Source organism: Eurosta solidaginis, chromosome 3 (assembly GCF_040869045.1).
Source record: "Eurosta solidaginis isolate ZX-2024a chromosome 3, ASM4086904v1, whole genome shotgun sequence".
NCBI lineage: Eukaryota > Metazoa > Arthropoda > Insecta > Diptera > Tephritidae > Eurosta > Eurosta solidaginis.
The window spans coordinates 156,400,311-156,425,429 of NC_090321.1; the positions used below are offsets into that span (position 1 = coordinate 156,400,311).

Here is a 25,119-nt window from a genome sequence, read left to right on the forward strand (position 1 = left end):
TTATTCTTCCTTAATTCCTTGATTTCTTGTTTTAGTTTAATTTTTTCGGCCTGATTTGTGGTTAAATTAATTTTTTCAAAAATCTTGGCTATTGTTTTTCGAATGGCAAATTGCTTTCCTCCTCTTTTCTTTTCAATTTTATCGGTTTTGGAACTTTAGGTTCCTCAATTTTTTGAATATTATTTCTCTGTCTATATTCCTCGATTGTTATTAGCTTAGGGCCTTGCTTGGGTATTTCAGGTGTTTTGTTTTCACCTTCTTGGAACTTCAGATTTAGTTTAACTAATCTTTCAAAAATGTGATCAAATTGGCTTTGACTTTGTATGTCCCCTTCTTGAAACATATCTCAAAATCTAGCAAAAAAAAAAGGTTTAAACTATTTCAAAATTAAGGTAATTATATTTATTATATTTATACTTATTATGCTGCCAGTCTTGTTGTTTATTCCGAATGTGGTTCTTTTGTTCCTTCCAAGGTAATATCAACATTTTTACTGGTCATATCCATTGCTCTTGCATCATTTCGATTATAAAGCCCGTAAATTATCATAAAAATTGCTAAATGGCGTCATTTTTGAGTGCTCCAAATTTATTCAAATTAGCTTTCAGTAGATTTCGTTTGATCAGCTCCTTCTTGCTTTTCTTCTTCCAGGATAAAATTTAGAGTAAAAGACTCGTTTTATAGCTTCACTCTTTGTTCCTTTTATAAAGCTTAGGCTGTTATTAGCCAGTAAAGTCCTTGCCAGCTATGAAATTAGGCTGAAAAATCAGCCAGAAGAATGATAGGCAGGATCGCCATGTAAAAGGTTTGAAATGAAATAGACTGCGTTGTGAGTGATCAAATCTCAATGCTTAATTGCTCTTTTATTCAAATGTTGTCAGCTTATTTATACAAAATTATTCTAACATATTCTTACATACATATTTACATTTAAGCATACATACTTACATACCTACATATAACTTGATACAAAATATATACCTACACAGCTGTGTTGGGTTGTGACTTCTGTGGGAAATGCAACGTTCGCAAATTTGCTTGAATGCAAATTTGCTTGGTTGTGTGTTGTACACACACCTGTATTAAATCGTGAGAATGGCTATGTCAGCAAGAATTGAAAATGCTTTTTTATGTGTTGATGAACATTTAGACTATTTTTGTTACAGGGTAGCTGATTTAAATATTTGGCCTTAAATTGTTGGCTGTTTACACTACAGCTTTGCTGCTCGGAAGTTCGGTTAGGATGATTTCTAAATGTTTTAAAATTTTATTCCTAGTGGTTTTCAGATCTGATAACGAAAAATATTTAAAAAGATTATCATATTTTTGCAATTCAATTATATTAATATTGCGCTTGCCGGCTTCTTTTTGGAGCTTCAAAAGTAATTCATCTAAATGTATTATTTTGTTAGCACGCGCAACCTTAATTAAATAAATTTTTTGTGTTTTAAATGCGCATTTATCTCAAAATTCGTAATTTTTCCACTTTTATCGTAATTTATTTTGGGTTTTATTCTGGGTATTTTCTTTGAAAATTTGTTTAAAAAATTGCCATAAACTTGTAATTTTATGTTTTCCTTTACTTTTTCTTCTTTGCCTATTTGTTGTTGCGTTAGTTGTTCTTGTTTTGCCTGTGATCTAGTCTGTACCGCTAAAATTGATTTGCCTGAATTTTTAATTTATTCTATTGTGATGCGAGAGAGTGCATCTGCGTCTACGTTCGTTTTGCCTTTTATATATTCAATAGTTCAATCGGCCACCGTGGTGTGATGGTAGCGTGCTCCGCCTACCATACCGTATGCCCTGCGTTCGCACGCCGGGCAAAGCAACATCAAAATTTTAGAAATAAGGTTTTTTAATTAGAAGAAAATTTTTCTAAGCGGGGTCGCCCCTCGGCAGTGTTTGGAAAGCGCTCCGGGTGTATTTCTGCCATGAAAAGCTCTCAGTGAAAACTCATCTGTCTTGCAGATGCCGTTCGGAGTAGGCATAAAACATGTAGGTCCCGTCCGGCCAATTTGTAGGAAAAATCAAGAGGAGCACGACGCAAATTGGAAGAGAAGCTCGGCCTTAGATCTCTTCGGAGGTTATCGCACCTTAAATTTATTTTTTTTATTTATATTCAATAGTGAAGTTGTATTCTGCTAGTTCAAGTCTAATACGTGAAAGTTTTGGAGAGGGGTCTTTCATAATAAACAAGTAAATTAATGGACGATGATCAGACTTGACGGTAAAGTGTGTGCCATAAACTTATGGTCTGAATTGTTTGATTGCAAAAATATCGCTAAAAGTTCTAATTCAATTATTGATTTCTTTTGTTCTGAATTATTAAATGATTTGGACGCGAAACAAATTGGTAAGTCAATGCCATCTTTATTTTGACTTAAAATGGCACCACAACCAATTTTTGAAGCGTCGACTGTAATTATAAATTCTTTTTTGAAGTCTAGGTATTGGAGAATTTGAGGAGAAACTAAAGATTTTCGAAGTTTTTCAAATGCTATATGATATGACTCATCCCATTTAAATTCTACTCTTTTCCTGCTAAGTCTGTTTAAATGTGCTGCTATTGAAGCAAAATTTGGTATAAACCTTGGATAGTAATTGGCGAATGCCACGAATCGTCTTACTGCATCTTTATCGCAAGGTTTCGGATATTTCTTTATTGCCATTATTTTAGAATCGTCGGGAAGTAGACCTTTTGATGAGCATTTGTGTCCTAGGAACGTTACTTCTGAACGCATGAAGTTGCATTTTTCGGGATTTAGACGCAAATTAAAATTTGCATGTTTGAAATACTTGTTCTAAATTTTTAAGATGGTGAGCTTCGCTACATCCAATGACTATAAGATCATCGACATATAAAAAGGCTTGGTATGGAGAAATTCCTGAAAAGGCAATTGACATCATTCTTGAGAATGAATTCGGAGCTACGTTTGAACCGAATGGTAAAACTTTCCATCGAAAAGCACCACGATCAGTGCTGAATGAGGTGACGTCTCTAGAATCTTTATTTAACGGAATTTGATGAAAACCTGAATACAAATCCAATGTAGAAAAATATTTGGCTCTGCCTAGATTATCCAAAATATCGTCTATCCGTGCAAGTGGGAATTTGTCTGCTATAAATTTTTTGTTTACGGCTCTAAAGTCGACACACATGTGGTAGGATTTCTGTCCATTTGGGTTTTTCTTTGGCACAAGTTTCAATGGGCTATTATAGTTAGAATTCTATAAGATCATTTTGTAATAAATTATCAACTTGTCTATTAATTTCCTCTGTCTGGCAATATGGTAAGCGGTAATTTTTTATGCAAACAGGATTTTTATCTGTCAACCGTAGTTTCTGTTCGTAAAAGTTGTTAAGGGTCATACGATCAGTCTTTAGTGCAAACACGTCATCATATTTTAGACATAAATCGAGAAGTTTTGGTTTGGCATAATTTGGCATTTCTTTTTCTAAAATCGACTTTAATTCCTCTGACCTTTTTCTTTCTTTTGAAATATCGTTGATTTTATAAACTTTATAGTTGGTGACTTCATTTGTATTAAGCATCATCGAGATATTGAATCGGAATTCATTTGAAAGCATTAGTTGCTATATTTAAAGGTAAAAGCATAAATTATTGTGTACGGCATTTGTTGCAAGAAGAAAAAAACCTTGGTAAAACACGATAGCGAAACTACATAGGGAATTTGTATTTGAAAAGTTGTCTGGCGGCGATAATTACCACGATTGGTCATTTGCAATGGAACACTTATTGGAGTCAAAGGGGCTCAGCAATTGCATTACCATAAGCACTGAAACCTCGGTTGCTATTGAAAAAACTGTCTCTAAACTTCGGGAGGCAAAAACTACACTAGTGCTGTCTGTGGAGAAATCTATATATGCGCATATTAGATCATGTAAAACTGCACTAGAGATATGGGAGAAACTTAAAAAATTATATGAAGATACAGAGTTTCTACGAACAGTCAGTCTGTTAATCAAATTTGTTTCGATCAAATTCGAAAACTGTCAATCTATGGAATCGTACATAGAATCCATTACTTCTGTTTACCACAAATTAAATAGCGCAGGATGGGAAGTTGACGATCGCTGGTTGGCTGGAATTTACTGTCTGGACTTGCCAGAGCAGTTCGTGCAACTATTAATGGGTTTCGAAGGAAGACAATCGTATCCGTCATCCGAAGAAGTTAAAACGAAATTATTTGATTTAGAAGTAAAGCCTTCGCCGCTGACAGGCAGTGGCTTTTTATCAAAAAGTAAAATAAAACATCTCAAGAAGAATGTAAATCGCGGTATAAAATGTCATGCGTGCGGTGGTAAAAATCACAAGGCGAGTGATTGCACTGCAAAGACAAGGGAAAAATCTACGTTTTCAGTAAAAAGAGCCTCCTCTTGCCGAACAGCCACAGATTCAAGTCATGAATGGTTCGTTGACAGTGGGGCATCAAGTCACATGACCCCAATGCAAATCTTTTGAGTGAAGTTAAACCGTCGTCGATTAAAGACATCGTCGCGGCAAAAGACGCAAAAAGGGGTGTAAAATGTGCTGGGAAGACAACCCTTACAATAAATACAAAAGAAATTGACGTAAATAATGTTTTGCATATACCAGACTTGTCAGCCAACTTACTGTCAGTTCACAAAATGAAGCAGGTAACAAAGTTTTATTTGATAAGCGTGGGTGCACTGTATACGATAATAAAGGAATTCCATACGCTAATTGCAAAGCAAAAGATGGTGTATACAAATTTACATCTGGTTCGTCGTTAATGTGCAGAAGTTTTGAAACTAATGCAATAACTTGTAATCGCGGATTAGGTCATATAAATTTTTAAAGTTTGAAACAAATGAAGCATATTGTTGATGGATTAAGATTATTAGAAGCATGATTTTGATAGTATCTAGTGCCTCAGTATGATCTACTACTTGGGCTGAGTTTACAACGTTTTCCGTTGGTTTTTCTATTTTCCCATCGTAAAAAAATATGAAGACAAAAAAAAATTTTTTTTTCTTTTATTAACAACATTTTTCTTTTTTATTTTTTTCGATATATTAATCTGTTCTTCCCATAAATTTGACTTCGTACCTATATAATTCTTCCGGTGTTGTTGCTGGTGGGTTTCTTACATTCCATATTGTTGGTTCCCCAGGCATATCAATAACTTTCCACCATTTTTTCAACCATACTAGAGTTTTTCCTCATCTACAATTTTAATTTAATTTTTAAGGTCCTCAAGTGGGCCTTTTACATAACTTTTAATTTTTCTTGATCTTTCCATAATTTTAAAATCAATAGTTTTACAAAATTGTATTTTATTTTTATTTTTTTTTCAACACCCTAATGTTTACATTGCTGTGTTTGGTTTTTATTTTGATAATTATTCTTCCTTAATTCCTTGATTTCTTGTTTTAGTTTAATTTTTTCTGCCTGATTTGTGCTTAAATAAATTTTTTCAAAAATCTTGGCTATTGTTTTTCGAATGGCAAATTGCTTTCCTCCTCTTTTTCTTTTCAATTTTATCGGTTTTGGAACTTTAGGTTCCTCAATTTTTTGAATATTATTTCTCTGTATATATTCCTCGATTGTTATTAACTTAGGGCCTTGCTTGGGTATTTCAGGTGTTTTGTTTTCACCTTCTTGGAACTTCAGATTTAGTTTAACTAATCTTTCAAAAATTTGATCAAATTGGCTTTGACTTTGTATGTCCCCTTCTTGAAACATATCTCAAAATCTAGCAAAAAAAAAAAGGTTTAAACTATTTCAAAATTAAGGTAATTATATTTATTATATTTATACTTATTATGCTGCCAGTCTTGTTGTTTATTCCGAATGTGGTTCTTTTGTTCCTTCCAAGGTAATATCAACATTTTTACTGGTCATATCCATTGCTCTTGCATCATTTCTATTATAAAGCCCGTAAATTATCATAAAAATTGCTAAATGGCGTCATTTTTGAGTGCTCCAAATTTATTCAAATTAGCTTTCAGTAGATTTCGTTTGATCAGCTCCTTTTTGCTTTTCTTCTTCCAGGATAAAATTTAGAGTAAAAAACTCGTTTTATAGCTTCACTCTTTGTTCCTTTTATAAAGCTTAGGCTGTTATTAGCCAGTAAAGTCCTTGCCAGCTATGAAATTAGGCTGAAAAATCAGCCAGAAGAATAATAGGCAGGGTCGCCATGTAAAAGGTTTGAAACAAAATAGACTGCGTTGTGAGTGATCAAAGCTCAATGCTTAATTGCTCTTTTATTCAAATGTTGTCAGCTTATTTATACAAAATTATTCTAACATATTCTTACATACATATTTACATTTAAGCATACATACTTACATACCTACATATAACTTGATACAAAATATATACCTACACAGCTGTGTTGAGTTGTGACTTCTGTGGGAAATGCAACGTTCGCAAATTTGCTTGAATGCAAATTTGCTTGGTTGTGTGTTGTACACACACCTGTATTAAATCGTGAGAATGGATATGTCAGCAAGAATTGAAAATGCTTTTTTATGTGTTGATGAACATTTAGACTATTTTTGTTACAGGGTAGCTGATTTAAATATTTGGCCTTAAATTGTTGGCTGTTTACACTACAGCTTTGCTGCTCGGAAGTTCGGTTAGGATGATTTCTAAATGTTTTAAAATTTTATTCCCAGTGGTTTTCAGATCTGATATCGAAAAATATTTAAAAAGATTATCATATTTTTGCAATTCAATTATATTAATATTGCGCTTGCCAGCTTCTTTTTGGAGCATCAAAAGTAATTCATCTAAATGTATTATTTTGTTAGCACGCGCAACCTTAATTAAATAAATTTTTTTGTGTTTTAAATGCGCATTTATCTCAAAATTCGTAATTTTTCCACTTTTATCGTAATTTATTTTGGGTTTTATTCTGGGTATTTTCTTTGAAAATTTGTTTGAAAAATTGCCATAAACTTGTAATTTTATGTTTTCCTTTACTTTTTATTCTTTGCCTATTTGTTGTTGCGTTAGTTGTTCTTGTTTTGCCTGTGATCTAGTCTGTACCGCTAAAATTGATTTGCCTGAATTTTTAATTTCTTCTATTGTGATGCGAGAGAGTGCATCTGCGTCTACGTTCGTTTTACCTTTTATATATTCAATCGGCCACCGTGGTGTGATGGTAGCGTGCTCCGCCTACCACACCGTATGCCCTGCGTTCGCACGCCGGGCAAAGCAACATCAAAATTTTAGAAATAAGGTTTTTTAATTAGAAGAAAATTTTTCTAAGCGGGGTCGCCCCTCGGCAGTGTTTGGAAAGCGCTCCGGGTGTATTTCTGCCATGAAAAGCTCTCAGTGAAAACTCATCTGTCTCGCAGATTCCGTTCGGAGTCGGCATAAAACATGTAGGTCCCGTCCGGTCAATTTGTAGGAAAAATCAAGAGGAGCACGACGCAAATTGGAAGAGAAGCTCGGCCTTAGATCTCTTCGGAGGTTATCACGCCTTACATTTATTTTTTTTTATTTATATTCAATAGTGAAGTTGTATTCTGCTAGTTCAAGTCTAATACGTGAAAGTTTTGGAGAGGGGTATTTCATAATAAACAAGTAAATTAATGGACGATGATCAGACTTGACGGTAAAGTGTGTGCTACAAACGTATGGTCTGAATTGTTTGATTGCAAAAATATCGCTAAAAGTTCTAATTCAATTATTGATTTCTTTTGTTCTGAATTATTAAATGATTTGGACGCGAAACAAATTGGTAAGTCAATGCCATCTTTATTTTGACTTAAAATGGCACCACAACCAATTTTTGAAGCGTCGACTGTAATTATAAATTCTTTTTTGAAGTCTAGGTATTGGAGAATTTGAGGAGAAACTAAAGATTTTCGAAGTTTTTCAAATGCTATATCATATGACTCATCCCATTTAAATTCTACTCTTTTCCTGCTAAGTCTGTTTAAAGGTGCTGCTATTGAAGCAAAATTTGGTATAAACCTTGGATAGTAATTGGCGAATGCCACGAATCGTCTTACTGCATCTTTATCACAAGGTTTCGGATATTTCTTTATTGCCATTATTTTAGAATCGTCGGGAAGTAGACCTTTTGATGAGCATTTGTGTCCTAGGAACGTTACTTCTGAACGCATGAAGTTGCATTTTTCGGGATTTAGACGCAAATTAAAATTTGCATGTTTGAAAGACTTGTTCTAAATTTTTAAGATGGTGAGCTTCGCTACATCCAATGACTATAAGATCATCGACATATAAAAAGGCTTGGTATGGAGAAATTCCTGAAAAGGCAATTGACATCATTCTTGAGAATGAATTCGGAGCTACGTTTGAACCGAATGGTAAAACTTTCCATCGAAAAGCACCACGATCAGTGCTGAATGAGGTGATGTCTCTAGAATCTTTATTTAACGGAATTTGATGAAAACCTGAATACAAATCCAATGTAGAAAAATATTTGGCTCTGCCTAGATTATCCAAAATATCGTCTATCCGTGCAAGTGGGAATTTGTCTGCTATAAATTTTTTGTTTACGGCTCTAAAGTCGACACACATGTGGTAGGATTTCTGTCCATTTGGGTTTTTCTTTGGCACAAGTTTCAACGGGCTATTATAGTTGGAATTCTATAAGATCATTTTGTAATAAATTATCAACTTGTGTATTAATTTCCTCTGTCTGGCAATATGGTAAGCGGCAATTTTTTATGCAAACAGGATTTTTATCTGTCAACCGTAGTTTCTGTTCGTAAAAGTTGTTAAGGGTCATACGATCAGTCTTTAGTGCAAACACGTCATCATATTTTAGACATAAATCGAGAAGTTTTGGTTTGGCATAATTTGGCATTTGTTTTTCTAAAATCGACTTTAATTCCTCTGACCTTTTTCTTTCTTTTGAAATATCGTTGATTTTATAAACTTTATAGTTGGTGACTTCATCCGTAACTATGTTACAATTTCTAATGTATTTTGTATCATCGGTGACGTTTAAAACTTTTATTATCGGATTGTTAGTGTCGACAATACACTTTGCGATGAACACACCACTACAAAATTCCTGTGCGTCTATAAAAACTGGATATTTAAATTTTTTCAGCTTAAATAATGTTGAAGTTAGTTTAGTTTACGGAACACTGTCACTCGTCTATATCTGCTAGAGATGGGTTTGCACAACACTGTCACATGCTCATCTCTATCTTGTAATGTCATTGAAATAAATTTTTTACTCTTCCCTTAATACAACAAATCGCCGAAGAATACACACGTGTTTTATTCAATATCTCCCAACAGGTTATGTGCCCTTTTATTTGCATTAATTTTGTATTAAGCATCATCGAGATATTGAATCGGAATTCATTTGAAAGCGTTAGTTGCTATATTTAAAGGTAAAAGCATAAATTATTGTGTACGGCATTTGTTGCAAGAAGAAAAAAACCTTGGTAAAACACGATAGCGAAACTACATAGGGAATTTGTATTTGAAAAGTTGTCTGGCGGCGAAATTACCACGATTGGTCATTTGCAATGGAAAACTTATTGGAGTCAAAGGGGCTCAGCAATTGCATTACCATAAGCACTGAAACCTCGGTTGCTATTGAAAAAACTGTCTCTAAACTTCGGGAGGCAAAAGCTACACTAGTGCTGTCTGTGGAGAAATCTATATATGTGCATATTAGATCATGTAAAACTGCACTAGAGATATGGGAGAAACTTAAAAAATTATATGAAGATACACAGTTGTTTCGATCAAATTCGAAAACTCTCAATCTATGGAATCGTACATAGAATCCATTACTTCTGTTTACCACAAATTAAATAGCGCAGGATGGGAAGTTGACGATCGCTGGTTGGCTGGAATTTACTGTCTGGGCTTGCCAGAGCAGTTCGTGCAACTATTAATGGGTTTCGAAGGAAGACAATCGTATCCGTCATCCGAAGAAGTTAAAACGAAATTATTTGATTTAGAAGTAAAGCCTTCGCCGCTGACAGATAGTGGCTTTTTATCAAAAAGTAAAATAAAACATCTCAAGAAGAATGTAAATCGCGGTATAAAATGTCATTCGTGCGGTGGTAAAAATCACAAGGCGAGTGATTGCACTGCAAAGACAAGGGAAAAATCTACGTTTTCAGTAAAAAGAGCCTCCTCTTGCCGAACAGCCACAGATTCAAGTCATGAATGGTTCGTTGACAGTGGGGCATCAAGTCACATGACCCCAATGCAAATCTTTTGAGTGAAGTTAAACCGTCGTCGATTAAAGACATCGTCGCGGCAAATGACGCAAAAAGGGGTGTAAAATGTGCTGGGTAGACAACACTTACAATAAATACAAAAGAAATTGACGTAAATAATGTTTTGCATATACCAGACTTGTCAGCCAACTTACTATCAGTTCACAAAATGAAGCAGGTAACAAAGTTTTATTTGATAAGCGTGGGTGCACTGTATACGATAATAAAGGAATTCCATACGCTAATTGCAAAGCAAAAGATGGTGTATACAAATTTACATCTGGTTCGTCGTTAATGTGCAGAAGTTTTGAAACTAATGCAATAACTTGTAATCGCGGATTAGGTCATATAAATTTTTAAAGTTTGAAACAAATGAAGCATATTGTTGATGGATTAAGATTATTAGAAGCATGATTTTGATAGTATCTAGTGCCTCAGTATGATCTACTACTTGGACTGAGTTTACAACGTTTTCCGTTGGTTTTTCTATTTTCCATCGTAAAAAAATATGAAGACAAAAAAAATTTTTTTTTTCTTTTATTAACAACATTTTTCTTTTTTATTTTTTTCGATATATTAATCTGTTCTTCCCATAAATTTGACTTCGTACCAATATAATTCTTCCGGTGTTGTTGCTGGTGGGTTTCTTACATTCCATATTGTTGGTTCCCCAGGCATATCAATAACTTTCCACCATTTTTTCAACCATACTAGAGTTTTTCCTCATCTACTATTTTAATTTAATTTTTAAGGTCCTCAAGTGGGCCTTTTACATAACTTTTAATTTTTCTTGATCTTTCCATAATTTTAAAATCAATAGTTTTACAAAATTGTATTTTATTTTTATTTTTTTTTTCAACACCCTAATGTTTACATTGCTGGGTTTGGTTTTTATTTTGATAATTATTCTTCCTTAATTCCTTGATTTCTTGTTTTAGTTAAATTTTTTCTGCCTGATTTGTGCTTAAATAAATTTTTTCAAAAATCTTGGCTATTGTTTTTCGAATGGCAAATTGCTTTCCTCCTCTTTTTCTTTTCAATTTTATCGGTTTTGGAACTTTAGGTTCCTCAATTTTTTGAATATTATTTCTCTGTATATATTCCTCGATTGTTATTAGCTTAGGGCCTTGCTTGGGTATTTCAGGTGTTTTGTTTTCACCTTCTTGGAACTTCAGATTTACTTTAACTAATCTTTCAAAAATTTGATCAAATTGGCTTTGACTTTGTATGTCCCCTTCTTGAAACATATCTCAAAATCTAGCAAAAAAAAAAAGGTTTAAACTATTTCAAAATTAAGGTAATTATATTTATTATATTTATACTTATTATGCTGCCAGTCTTGTTGTTTATTCCGAATGTGGTTCTTTTGTTCCTTCCAAGGTAATATCAACATTTTTACTGGTCATATCCATTGCTCTTGCATCATTTCTATTATAAAGCCCGTAAATTATCATAAAAATTGCTAAACGGCGTCATTTTTGAGTGCTCCAAATTTATTCAAATTAGCTTTCAGTAGATTTCGTTTGATCAGCTCCTTTTTGCTTTTCTTCTTCCAGGATAAAATTTAGAGTAAAAAACTCGTTTTATAGCTTCACTCTTTGTTCCTTTTATAAAGCTTAGGCTGTTATTAGCCAGTAAAGTCCTTGCGAGCTATGAAATTAGGCTGAAAAATCAGCCAGAAGAATAATAGGCAGGGTCGCCATGTAAAAGGTTTGAAACAAAATAGACTGCGTTGTGAGTGATCAAAGCTCAATGCTTAATTGCTCTTTTATTCAAATGTTGTCAGCTTATTTATACAAAATTATTCTAACTTATTCTTACATACATATTTACATTTAAGCATACATACTTACATACCTACATATAACTTGATACAAAATATATACCTACACAGCTGTGTTGAGTTGTGACTTCTGTGGGAAATGCAACGTTCGCAAATTTGCTTGGTTGTGTGTTGTACACACACCTGTATTAAATCGTGAGAATGGATATGTCAGCAAGAATTGAAAATGCTTTTTTATGTGTTGATGAACATTTAGACTATTTTTGTTACAGGGTAGCTGATTTAAATATTTGGCCTTAAATTGTTGGCTGTTTACACTACAGCTTTGCTGCTCGGAAGTTCGGTTAGGATGATTTCTAAATGTTTTAAAATTTTATTCCCAGTGGTTTTCAGATCTGATATCGAAAAATATTTAAAAAGATTATCATATTTTTGCAATTCAATTATATTAATATTGCGCTCGCCGGCTTCTTTTTGGAGCTTCAAAAGTAATTCATCTAAATGTATTATTTTGTTAGCACGCGCAACCTTAATTAAATCAATTTTTTTGTGTTTTAAATGCGCATTTATCTCAAAATTCGTAATTTTTCCACTTTTATCGTAATTTATTTTGGGTTTTATTCTGGGTATTTTCTTTGAAAATTTGTTTGAAAAATTGCCATAAACTTGTAATTTTATGTTTTCCTTTACTTTTTATTCTTTGCCTATTGTTGTTGCGTTAGTTGTTCTTGTTTAGCCTGTGATCTAGTCTGTACCGCTAAAATTGATTTGCCTGAATTTTTAATTTCTTCTATTGTGATGCGAGAGAGTGCATCTGCGTCTACGTTCGTTTTACCTTTTATATATTCAATCGGCCACCGTGGTGTGATGGTAGCGTGCTCCGCCTACCACACCGTATGCCCTGCGTTCGCACGCCGGGCAAAGCAACATCAAAATTTTAGAAATAAGGTTTTTTAATTAGAAGAAAATTTTTCTAAGCGGGGTCGCCCCTCGGCAGTGTTTGGAAAGCGCTCCGGGTGTATTTCTGCCATGAAAAGCTCTCAGTGAAAACTCATCTGTCTCGCAGATTCCGTTCGGAGTCGGCATAAAACATGTAGGTCCCGTCCGGTCAATTTGTAGGAAAAATCAAGAGGAGCATGACGCAAATTGGAAGAGAAGCTCGGCCTTAGATCTCTTCGGAGGTTATCACGCCTTACATTTATTTTTTTAATTTATATTCAATAGTGAAGTTGTATTCTGCTAGTTCAAGTCTAATACGTGAAAGTTTTGGAGAGGGGTATTTCATAATAAACAAGTAAATTAATGGACGATGATCAGACTTGACGGTAAAGTGTGTGCCATAAACGTATGGTCTGAATTGTTTGATTGCAAAAATATCGCTAAAAGTTCTAATTCAATTATTGATTTCTTTTGTTCTGAATTATTAAATGATTTGGACGCGAAACAAATTGGTAAGTCAATGCCATCTTTATTTTGACTTAAAATGGCACCACAACCAATTTTTGAAGCGTCGACTGTAATTATAAATTCTTTTTTGAAGTCTAGGTATTGGAGAATTTGAGGAGAAACTAAAGATTTTCGAAGTTTTTCAAATGCTATATCATATGACTCATCCCATTTAAATTCTACTCTTTTCCTGCTAAGTCTGTTTAAAGGTGCTGCTATTGAAGCAAAATTTGGTATAAACCTTGGATAGTAATTGGCGAATGCCACGAATTGTCTTACTGCATCTTTATCACAAGGTTTCGGATATTTCTTTATTGCCATTATTTTAGAATCGTCGGGAAGTAGACCTTTTGATGAGCATTTGTGTCCTAGGAACGTTACTTCTGAACGCATGAAGTTGCATTTTTCGGGATTTAGACGCAAATTAAAATTTGCATGTTTGAAAGACTTGTTCTAAATTTTTAAGATGGTGAGCTTCGCTACATCCAATGACTATAAGATCATCGACATATAAAAAGGCTTGGTATGGAGAAATTCCTGAAAAGGCAATTGACATCATTCTTGAGAATGAATTCGGAGCTACGTTTGAACCGAATGGTAAAACTTTCCATCGAAAAGCACCACGATCAGTGCTGAATGAGGTGATGTCTCTAGAATCTTTATTTAACGGAATTTGATGAAAACCTGAATACAAATCCAATGTAGAAAAATATTTGGCTCTGCCTAGATTATCCAAAATATCGTCTATCCGTGCAAGTGGGAATTTGTCTGCTATAAATTTTTTGTTTACGGCTCTAAAGTCGACACACATGTGGTAGGATTTCTGTCCATTTGGGTTTTTCTTTGGCACAAGTTTCAACGGGCTATTATAGTTGGAATTCTATAAGATCATTTTGTAATAAATTATCAACTTGTGTATTAATTTCCTCTGTCTGGCAATATGGTAAGCGGCAATTTTTTATGCAAACAGGATTTTTATCTGTCAACCGTAGTTTCTGTTCGTAAAAGTTGTTAAGGGTCATACGATCAGTCTTTAGTGCAAACACGTCATCATATTTTAGACATAAATCGAGAAGTTTTGGTTTGGCATAATTTGGCATTTGTTTTTCTAAAATCGACTTTAATTCCTCTGACCTTTTTCTTTCTTTTGAAATATCGTTGATTTTATAAACTTTATAGTTGGTGACTTCATCCGTAACTATGTTACAATTTCTAATGTATTTTGCATCATCGGTGACGTTTAAAACTTTTATTATCGGATTGTTAGTGTCGACAATACACTTTGCGGTGAACACACCACTACAAAATTCCTGTGCGTCTATAAAAACTGGATATTTAAATTTTTTCAGCTTAAATAATGTTGAAGTTAGTTTAGTTTACGGAACACTGTCACTCGTCTATATCTGCTAGAGATGGGTTCGCACAACACTGTCACATGCTCATCTCTATCTTGTAATGCCATTGAAATAAATTTTTTACTCTTCCCTTAATACAACAAATCGCCGAAGAATACACACGTGTTTTATTCAATATCTCCCAACAGGTTATGGGCCCTTTTATTTGCATTAATTTTGTATTAAGCATCATCGAGATATTGAATCGGAATTCATTTGAAAGCATTAGTTGCTATATTTAAAGGTAAAAGCATAAATTATTGTGTACGGCATTTGTTGCAAGAAGAAAAAAACCTTGGTAAAATACGATAGCGAAACTACATAGGGAATTTGTATTTGAAAAGTTGTCTGGCGGCGATAATTACCACGATTGGAGTCAAAGGGGCTCACCAATTGCATTACCATAAGCACTGAAACCTCGGTTGCTATTGAAAAAACTGTCTCTAAACTTCGGGAGGCAAAAGCTACACTAGTGCTGTCTGTGGAGAAATCTATATATGCGCATATTAGATCATGTAAAACTGCACTAGAGATATGGGAGAAACTTAAAAAATTATATGAAGATACAGAGTTTCTACGAACAGTCAGTCTGTTAATCAAATTTGTTTCGATCAAATTCGAAAACTGTCAATCTATGGACTCGTACATAGAATCCATTACTTCTGTTTACCACAAATTAAATAGCGCAGGATGGGAAGTTGACGATCGCTGGTTGGCTGGAATTTACTGTCTGGGCTTGCCAGAGCAGTTCGTGCAACTATTAATGGGTTTCGAAGGAAAACAATCGTATCCGTCATCCGAAGAAGTTAAAACGAAATTATTTGATTTAGAAGTAAAGCCTTCGCCGCTGACAGACAGTGCCTTTTTATCAAAAAGTAAAATAAAACATCTCAAGAATGTAAATCGCGGTATAAAATGTCATGCGTGCGGTGGTAAAAATCACAAGGCGAGTGATTGCACTGCAAAGACAAGGGAAAAATCTACGTTTCCAGTAAAAAGAGCCTCCTCTTGCCGAACAGCCACAGATTCAAGTCATGAATGGTTCGTTGACAGTGGGGCATCAAGTCACATGACCCCAATGCAAATCTTTTGAGTGAAGTTAAACCGTCGTCGATTAAAGACATCGTCGCGGCAAATGACGCAAAAAGGGGTGTAAAATGTGCTGGGAAGACAACCCTTACAATAAATACAAAAGAAATTGACGTAAATAATGTTTTGCATATACCAGACTTGTCAGCCAACTTACTGTCAGTTCACAAAATGAAGCAGGTAACAAAGTTTTATTTGATAAGCGTGGGTGCACTGTATACGATAATAAAGGAATTCCATACGCTAATCGCAAAGCAAAAGATGGTGTATACAAATTTACATCTGGTTCGTCGTTAATGTGCAGAAGTTTTGAAACTAATGCAATAACTTGTAATCGCGGATTAGGTCATATAAATTTTTAAAGTTTGAAACAAATGAAGCATATTGTTGATGGATTAAGATTATTAGAAGCATGATTTTGATAATATCTAGTGCCTCAGTATGATCTACTACTTGGACTGAGTTTACAACGTTTTCCGTTGGTTTTTCTATTTTCCCATCGTAAAAAAATATGAAGACAAAAAAACAATTTTTTTTTCTTTTATTAACAACATTTTTCTTTTTTATTTTTTTCGATATATTAATCTGTTCTTCCCATAAATTTGACTTCGTACCTATATAATTCTTCCGGTGTTGTTGCTGGTGGGTTTCTTACATTCCATATTGTTGGTTCCCCAGGCATATCAATAACTTTCCACCATTTTTTCAACCATACTAGAGTTTTTCCTCATCTACAATTTTAATTTAATTTTTAAGGTCCTCAAGTGGGCCTTTTACATAACTTTTAATTTTTCTTGGTCTTTCCATAATTTTAAAATCAATAGTTTTACAAAATTGTATTTTATTTTTATTTTTTTTTTTCAACACCCTAATGTTTACATTGCTGGGTTTGGTTTTTATTTTGATAATTATTCGTCCTTAATTCCTTGATTTCTTGTTTTAGTTTAATTTTTTCTGCCTGATTTGTGCTTAAATTATTTTTTTCAAAAATCTTGGCTATTGTTTTTCGAATGGCAAATTGCTTTCCTCCTCTTTTTCTTTTCAATTTTATCGGTTTTGGAACTTTAGGTTCCTCAATTTTTTGAATATTATTTCTCTGTATATATTCCTTGATTGTTATTAGCTTAGGGCCTTGCTTGGGTATTTCAGGTGCTTTGTTTTCACCTTCTTGGAACTTCAGATTTAGTTTAACTAATCTTTCAAAAATTTGATCAAATTGGCTTTGACTTTGTATGTCCCCTTCTTGAAACATATCTCAAAATCTAGCACACAAAAAAGGTTTAAACTATTTCAAAATTAAGGTAATTATATTTATTATATTTATACTTATTATGCTGCCAGTCTTGTTGTTTATTCCGAATGTGGTTCTTTTGTTCCTTCCAAGGTCATATCCATTGCACTTGCATCATTTCGATTATAAAGCCCGTAAATTATCATAAAAATTGCTAAATGGCGTCATTTTTGAGTGCTCCAAATTTATTCAAATTAGCTTTCAGTAGATTTCGTTTGATCAGCTCCTTTTTGCTTTTCTTCTTCCAGGATAAAATTTAGAGTAAAAAACTCGTTTTATAGCTTCACTCTTTGTTCCTTTTATAAAGCTTAGGCTGTTATTAGCCAGCTATGAAATTAGGCTGAAAAATCAGCCAGAAGAATCATAGGCAGGATCGCCATGTAAAAGGTTTGAAATAAAATAGACTGCGTTGTGAGTGATCAAAGCTCAATGCTTAATTGCTCTTTTATTCAAATGTTGTCAGCTTATTTATACAAAATTATTCTAACATATTCTTACATACATATTTACATTTAAGCATACATACTGACATACCTACATATAACTTGATACAAAATATATACCTACACAGCTGTGTTGAGTTGTGACTTCTGTGGGAAATGCAACGTTCGCAAATTTGCTTGAATGCAAATTTGCTTGGTTGTGTGTTGTACACACACCTGTATTAAATCGTGAGAATGGCTATGTCAGCAAGAATTGAAAATGCTTTTTTATGTGTTGATGAACATTTAGACTATTTTTGTTACAGGGTATCTGATTTAAATATATGGCCTTAAATTGTTGGCTGTTTACACTACAGCTTTGCTGCTCGGAAGTTCGGTTAGGATGATTTCTAAATGTTTTAAAATTTTATTCCCAGTGGTTTTCAGATCTGATATCGAAAAATATTTAAAAAGATTATCATATTTTTGCAATTCAATTATATTAATATTGCGCTTGCCGGCTTCTTTTTGGAGCTTCAAAAGTAATTCATCTAAATGTATTATTTTGTTAGCACGTGCAACCTTAATAAAATCAATTTTTTTGTGTTTTAAATGCGCATTTATCTCAAAATTCGTAATTTTTCCACTTTTATCGTAATTTATTTTGGGTTTTATTCTGGGTATTTTCTTTGAAAAATTGCCATAAACTTGTAATTTTATGTTTTCCTTTACTTTTTATTCTTTGCCTATTTGTTGTTGCGTTAGTTGTTCTTGTTTTGCCTGTGATCTAATCTGTACCGCTAAAATTGATTTGCCTGAATTTTTGATTTCTTCTATTGTGATGCGAGAGAGTGCATCTGCGTCTACGTTCGTTTTACCTTTTATATATTCAATAGTTCAATCGGCCACCGTGGTGTGATGGTAGCGTGCTCCGCCTACCACACCGTATGCCCTGCGTTCGCACGCCGGGCAAAGCAACATCAAAATTTTAGAAATAAGGTTTTTTAATTAGAAGAAAATTTTTCTAAGCGGGGTCGCCCCTCGGCAGTGTTTGGAAAGCGCTCCGGGTGTATTTCTGCCATGAAAAGCTCTCAGTGAAAACTCATCTGTCTTGCAGATGCCGTTCGGAGTCGGCATAAAACATGTAGGTCCCGTCCGGCCAATTTGTAGGAAAAATCAAGAGGAGCACGACGCAAATTGGAAGAGAAGCTCGGCCTTAGATCTCTTCGGAGGTTATCGCACCTTACATTTATTTTTTTTATTTATATTCAATAGTGAAGTTGTATTCTGCTAGTTCAAGTCTAATACGTGAAAGTTTTGGAGAGGGGTATTTGATAATAAACGAGTAAATTAATGGACGATGATCAGACTTGACGGTAAAGTGTGTGCCATAAACGTATGGTCTGAATTGTTTGATTGCAAAAATATCGCTAAAAGTTCTAATTCAATTATTGATTTCTTTTGTTCTGAATTATTAAATGATTTGGACGCGAAACAAATTGGTAAGTCAATGCCATCTTTATTTTGACTTAAAATGGCACCACAACCAATTTTTGAAGCGTCGACTGTAATTATAAATTCTTTTTTGAAGTCTAGGTATTGGAGAATTTGAGAAGAAACTAAAGATTTTCGAAGTTTTTCAAATGCTATATCATATGACTCATCCCATTTAAATTCTACTCTTTTCCTGCTAAGTCTGTTTAAAGGTGCTGCTATTGAAGCAAAATTTGGTATAAACCTTGGATAGTAATTGGCGAATGCCACGAATCGTCTTACTGCATCTTTATCACAAGGTTTCGGATATTTCTTTATTGCCATTATTTTAGAATCGTCGGGAAGTAGACCTTTTGATGAGCATTTGTGTCCTAGGAACGTTACTTCTGAACGCATGAAGTTGCATTTTTCGGGATTTAGACGCAAATTAAAATTTGCATGTTTGAAAGACTTGTTCTAAATTTTTAAGATGGTGAGCTTCGCTACATCCAATGACTATAAGATCATCGACATATAAAAAGGCTTGGTATGGAGAAATTCCTGAAAAGGCAATTGACATCATTCTTGAGAATGAATTCGGAGCTACGTTTGAACCGAATGGTAAAATTTCCATCGAAAAGCACCACGATCAGTGCTGAATGAGGTGATGTCTCTAGAATCTTTATTTAACGGAATTTGATGAAAACCTGAATACAAATCCAATGTAGAAAAATATTTGGCTCTGCCTAGATTATCCAAAATATCGTCTATCCGTGCAAGTGGGAATTTGTCTGCTATAAATTTTTTGTTTACGGCTCTAAAGTCGGCACACATGTGGTAGGATTTCTGTCCATTTGGGTTTTTCTTTGGCACAAGTTTCAATGGGCTATTATAGTTAGAATTCTATAAGATCATTTTGTAATAAATTATCAACTTGTCTATTAATTTCCTCTGTCTGGCAATATGGTAAGCGGTAATTTTTTATGCAAACAGGATTTTTATCTGTCAACCGTAGTTTCTGTTCGTAAAAGTTGTTAAGGGTCATACGATCAGTCTTTAGTGCAAACACGTCATCATATTTTAGACATAAATCGAGAAGTTTTGGTTTGGCATAATTTGGCATTTGTTTTTCTAAAATCGACTTTAATTCCTCTGACCTTTTTCTTTCTTTTGAAATATCGTTGATTTTATAAACTTTATAGTTGGTGACTTCATCCGTAACTATGTTACAATTTCTAATGTATTTTGCATCATCGGTGACGTTTAAAACTTTTATTATCGGATTGTTAGTGTCGACAATACACTTTGCGGTGAACACACCATTACAAAATTCCTGTGCGTCTATAAAAACTGGATATTTAAATTTTTTCAGCTTAAATAATGTTGAAGTTAGTTTAGTTTACGGAACACTGTCACTCGTCTATATCTGCTAGAGATGGGTTTGCACAACACTGTCGCATGCTTATCTCTATCTTGTAATGTCATTGAAATACATTTTTTACTCTTCCCTTAATACAACAAATCGCCGAAGAATACACACGTGTTTTATTCAATATCTCCCAACAGGTTATGGGCCCTTTTATTTGCATTAATTTTGTATTAAGCATCATCGAGATATTAAATCGGAATTCATTTGAAAGCATTAGTTGCTATATTTAAAGGTAAAAGCATAAATTATTGTGTACGGCATTTGTTGCAAGAAGAAAAAAACCTTGGTAAAACACGATAGCGAAACTACATAGGGAATTTGTATTTGAAAAGTTGTCTGGCGGCGATAATTACCACGATTGGTCATTTGCAATGGAAAACTTATTGGAGTCAAAGGGGCTCACCAATTGCATTACCATAAGCACTGAAACCTCGGTTGCTATTGAAAAAACTGTCTCTAAACTTCGGAAGGCAAAAGCTACACTAGTGCTGTCTGTGGAGAAATCTATATATGCGCATATTAGATCATGTAAAACTGCACTAGAGATATGGGAGAAACTTAAAAAATTATATGAAGATACAGAGTTTCTACGAACAGTCAGTCTGTTAATCAAATTTGATTCGATCAAATTCGAAAACTGTCAATCTATGGAATCGTACATAGAATCCATTACTTCTGTTTACCACAAATTAAATAGCGCAGGATGGGAAGTTGACGATCGCTGGTTGGCTGGAATTTACTGTCTGGGCTTGCCAGAGCAGTTCGTGCAACTATTAATGGGTTTCGAAGGAAGATAATCGTATCCGTCATCCGAAGAAGTTAAAACGAAATTATTTGATTTAGAAGTAAAGCCTTCGCCGCTGACAGACAGTGCCTTTTTATCAAAAAGTAAAATAAAACATCTCAAGAAGAATGTAAATCGCGGTAAAAAATGTCATGCGTGCGGTGGTAAAAATCACAAGGCGAGTGATTGCACTGCAAAGACAAGGGAAAAATCTACGTTTTCAGTAAAAAGAGCCTCCTCTTGCCGAACAGCCACAGATTCAAGTTATGAATGGTTCGTTGACAGTGGGGCATCAAGTCACATGACCGCAATGCAAATCTTTTGAGTGAAGTTAAACCGTCGTTGATTAAAGACATCGTCGCGGCAAATGACGCAAAAAGGGGTGTAAAATGTGCTGGGAAGACAACCCTTACAATAAATACAAAAGAAATTGACGTAAATAATGTTTTGCATATACCAGACTTGTCAGCCAACTTACTGTCAGTTCACAAAATGAAGCAGGTAACAAAGTTTTATTTGATAAGCGTGGGTGCACTGTATACGATAATAAAAGAATTCCATACGCTAATTGCAAAGCAAAAGATGGTGTATACAAATTTACATCTGGTTCGTCGTTAATGTGCAGAAGTTTTGAAACTAATGCAATAACTTGTAATCGCGGATTAGGTCATATAAATTTTTAAAGTTTGAAACAAATGAAGCATATTGTTGATGGATTAATATTTGATGACAAAACAATCGACACTAATTGCACAGTATGTGCATAGGGCAAACATTCAAGAAAACCCTTTCAGCATAGTAAGTCGAAATCAAAAGAACTTTTAGAGATCATACATTCTGACCTGATATTTCATCACGTTTATAGATGAGTATAGTCACAAAGTATTTTTATACTTCTTAAAGCAAAAATCCAAGGCTATAGAAGCGTTCATAAATTTTAAAGCGTATGTTGAGAACCAGACACAACGTAAAATCAAAATTTTCCGCACAGATGGAGGGTCTGAGTATTATAGTAAACAATTTTTGCAAATTTTTAAATCGTCAGGTATCAAACATCGTATTGCAGAGCGTATGAATCGCACTTTAGTAGAACGAGCTAGGTTCATGATTTTTGATGCAAATTTAGACGATTCATATTGGGCTGAAGCATGTGCGATGGCAGCGTACATTGTGAACAGGTTACTTTCTTCAGCATTAGTTAACAAAACACCAGAAGAAGTATGGTCTGGAACAAAAGTAGACATTTCTCATTTGAGAATCTTTGGATCCACAGTGATGGTTCATATTCCAAAACAACTTAGAACAAAATGGAATGCGAAGTCAATAAAGATGATATTTTTCGGTTTTGATGGTGATAAGAAAGGTTATCGCTGCATTGAACCCAACACTAAAAAACTCACAGTAAGTCGTGATGTAATTTTTCATGAGAGCCCTCCAAAAACGAACATGAAAGTGGCTATTAGTACAAAGATTGTTTATTCGGATAAAGAGAGTGACGTGGACTTCTCGGATGAAGATTATCCGAACCAACAAATTGAAAGCATGCAAAATACGAAAGATAGTTCAGTCTCAGGGAGGGATGGCGCATTAGAAACTTTTGTTGATGCGCATCTAATTGATAATACAGTAAGCAGTTTATCAGAAGTCGGTATATATAATGAAACTAACTAATATGATATCGATTATGTACAAAGTGACCCAAGTTATAAAGATTTGTCGATGCAAGAACCAAGAAAGTCTGCGCGTAAGCCAAAACCCAAAGTTTTAGATGGGTATGTTTCATATATATCACGTAGCGAAAAATTTTTAGACCCGGCTACGCTAACTGAAGCCTTGAATAGCAAAGATAATAAAAGATGGCAGAAAGCCATGGAGGAAGAAATTAATTCGCACAACGAGAACAATACGTGGACTTTAGCTGAGCTACCTAAAGGTCGAAAAGCCAAAAAAAGCAAATGGGTATTCAAAACTAAGCGCGATGAAAACGGAGATATATTGCGTTACAAAGCTCGACAATTCGTTTTTTAATTGCGTTAGCTGCAAAAAGAGGAATGAAAATCGATCAAATGGACGCTGTATCCGCATTTCTTCAAGGAGATTTAGCAGAAGAAATATATGTTGAACAACCAGAAGGTTTTAGCGATGGTACTAGTAAAGTGGGCAAGTTGAATAGAGCCATGTTTGGTTTGAAACAGGCTGGTAGGCAGAGGAAGCATAAGCTAATTACAACTTTAAAGTCCTTCGGATTGATTCAGTCGAAACTTGACCCATGTGTATTTTTTAATACAGAACTAAATCTCATGTTAGCAATATATGTGGACGATATATTAATATTTTGGAGTGATCCGACGGTGCTAGTCAAATTGAAATCAGCACTTAGTACATGCTTTAAGATGAAAGACATTGTTTAGGTATTCGAATAAATCAAACAAAAATTTTTATAGAATTAGATCAGTCGAATTATATCAATGAAATACTCGAGCGTTTTCATATGGATAACTGTAAGCCGATATCTACGCCAAGTGATCCGAATGTTAAGCTATCTAAAAATCTTGGATCAAACACAGACTCACTCAAAGATCTTATTCGCATCCCGTACCAAGAAGTAGTGGGTTGTTTGCTATATTTAACACAAGGAACTCGCCCCGATATCGCCTTTGCAGTCAACGACGTGAGCCGATTCAACGCGAACTAAAATTCATCTCACTGGTCGGCGGTGAAACGTATACTTCGATACCTAAAAGGGAGCATACATTTAAAACTACGATATATCAAACAAATCGACGATGGCATCTCAGGCTTTTGTGATGCAGACTATGCATCAGATGTTGATGCAGTGGTTACGTGTTCAAGTGGTCCAACGGCAATTACCTGGAACAGCAAGCGTCAACCAACAGTGGCGTTATCGACAACTGAGGCAGAGTATTTGGCAATGTCAGCTGCAGTGAGGGAAGCTATGTGCTTGAAACAATTTGTTAATGAAATCGATCCCATGCCTCAGAAGGCTATTCCCATAAATTGCGACAACCAAAGCTCAATTGAATTAGCTGAATCCTACAATTTTAGGAATCGGACGAAGCAAATTGACGTTAGGCATCATCATATCAGAGACATGACTCATGAAGGTGTAATTAAAATAAACTACATTCCGTCCGAAAAATGGCAGCTGATAACTTAACCAAAGCAGTACCAAAGGACAAACACTCTTTATGCGTCAAACTTTACGGATTATGCTGAACTTACAAATTTCATATGAAATATACTCATTAAAGATATTCTATTGTAAATTGAAATATTTATTACATACATATTGTGAATTTTTGGATTTAATACTTTGATGAATATTCTTTCATAAATTGAATTAGTATATTAATTTTTGGATTTAATTGTCAGGGTGTGGGAGTTCCCCGCGTTGGGCTTTAAGCGCACCTCGTCCCGCTCGAGTAGGGCAGTACGGTAACAAAGCGGCCAAAGCCGGAGCTTCCTTAGGTCCGAACTGAAAAAGAAATAAAAGAAAGAAAAACCATTTTTATTATTTTGGGCATTAATCACTCATATAAGTGCACAATTTTTTTGGTGGGTATTCCAAACCATCAAAATTACAACCACATGAAAATTTTTATTTTCTTCTGCAATTATCTCTTGGCAGATACAAAAATTTGGATTCTCGCGTTCGGATCCGCAGTCCTGCATCCAAGAAGCGTTTTTTTAATGCTACTGGTGATGTTTTGGTCCCGGCCACTATCGACCATATGCACCAAAGTGGCTTCTCCTATAGCCAGTCTAGAAGCGGTGTAC

General features: G+C 34.4%; 1 long non-coding RNA gene across 1 annotated transcript; it reads left to right on the forward strand.

Annotated features, from left to right (window-relative positions):
- Positions 1-21,262: 21,262 nt before the first annotated feature.
- On the forward strand, positions 21,263-24,844 carry LOC137246708 (uncharacterized). The gene is made up of 2 exons (XR_010951657.1): positions 21,263-22,119; positions 22,187-24,844. It is a non-coding gene; the product is annotated as an uncharacterized lncRNA (long non-coding RNA).
- Positions 24,845-25,119: the final 275 nt, after the last annotated feature.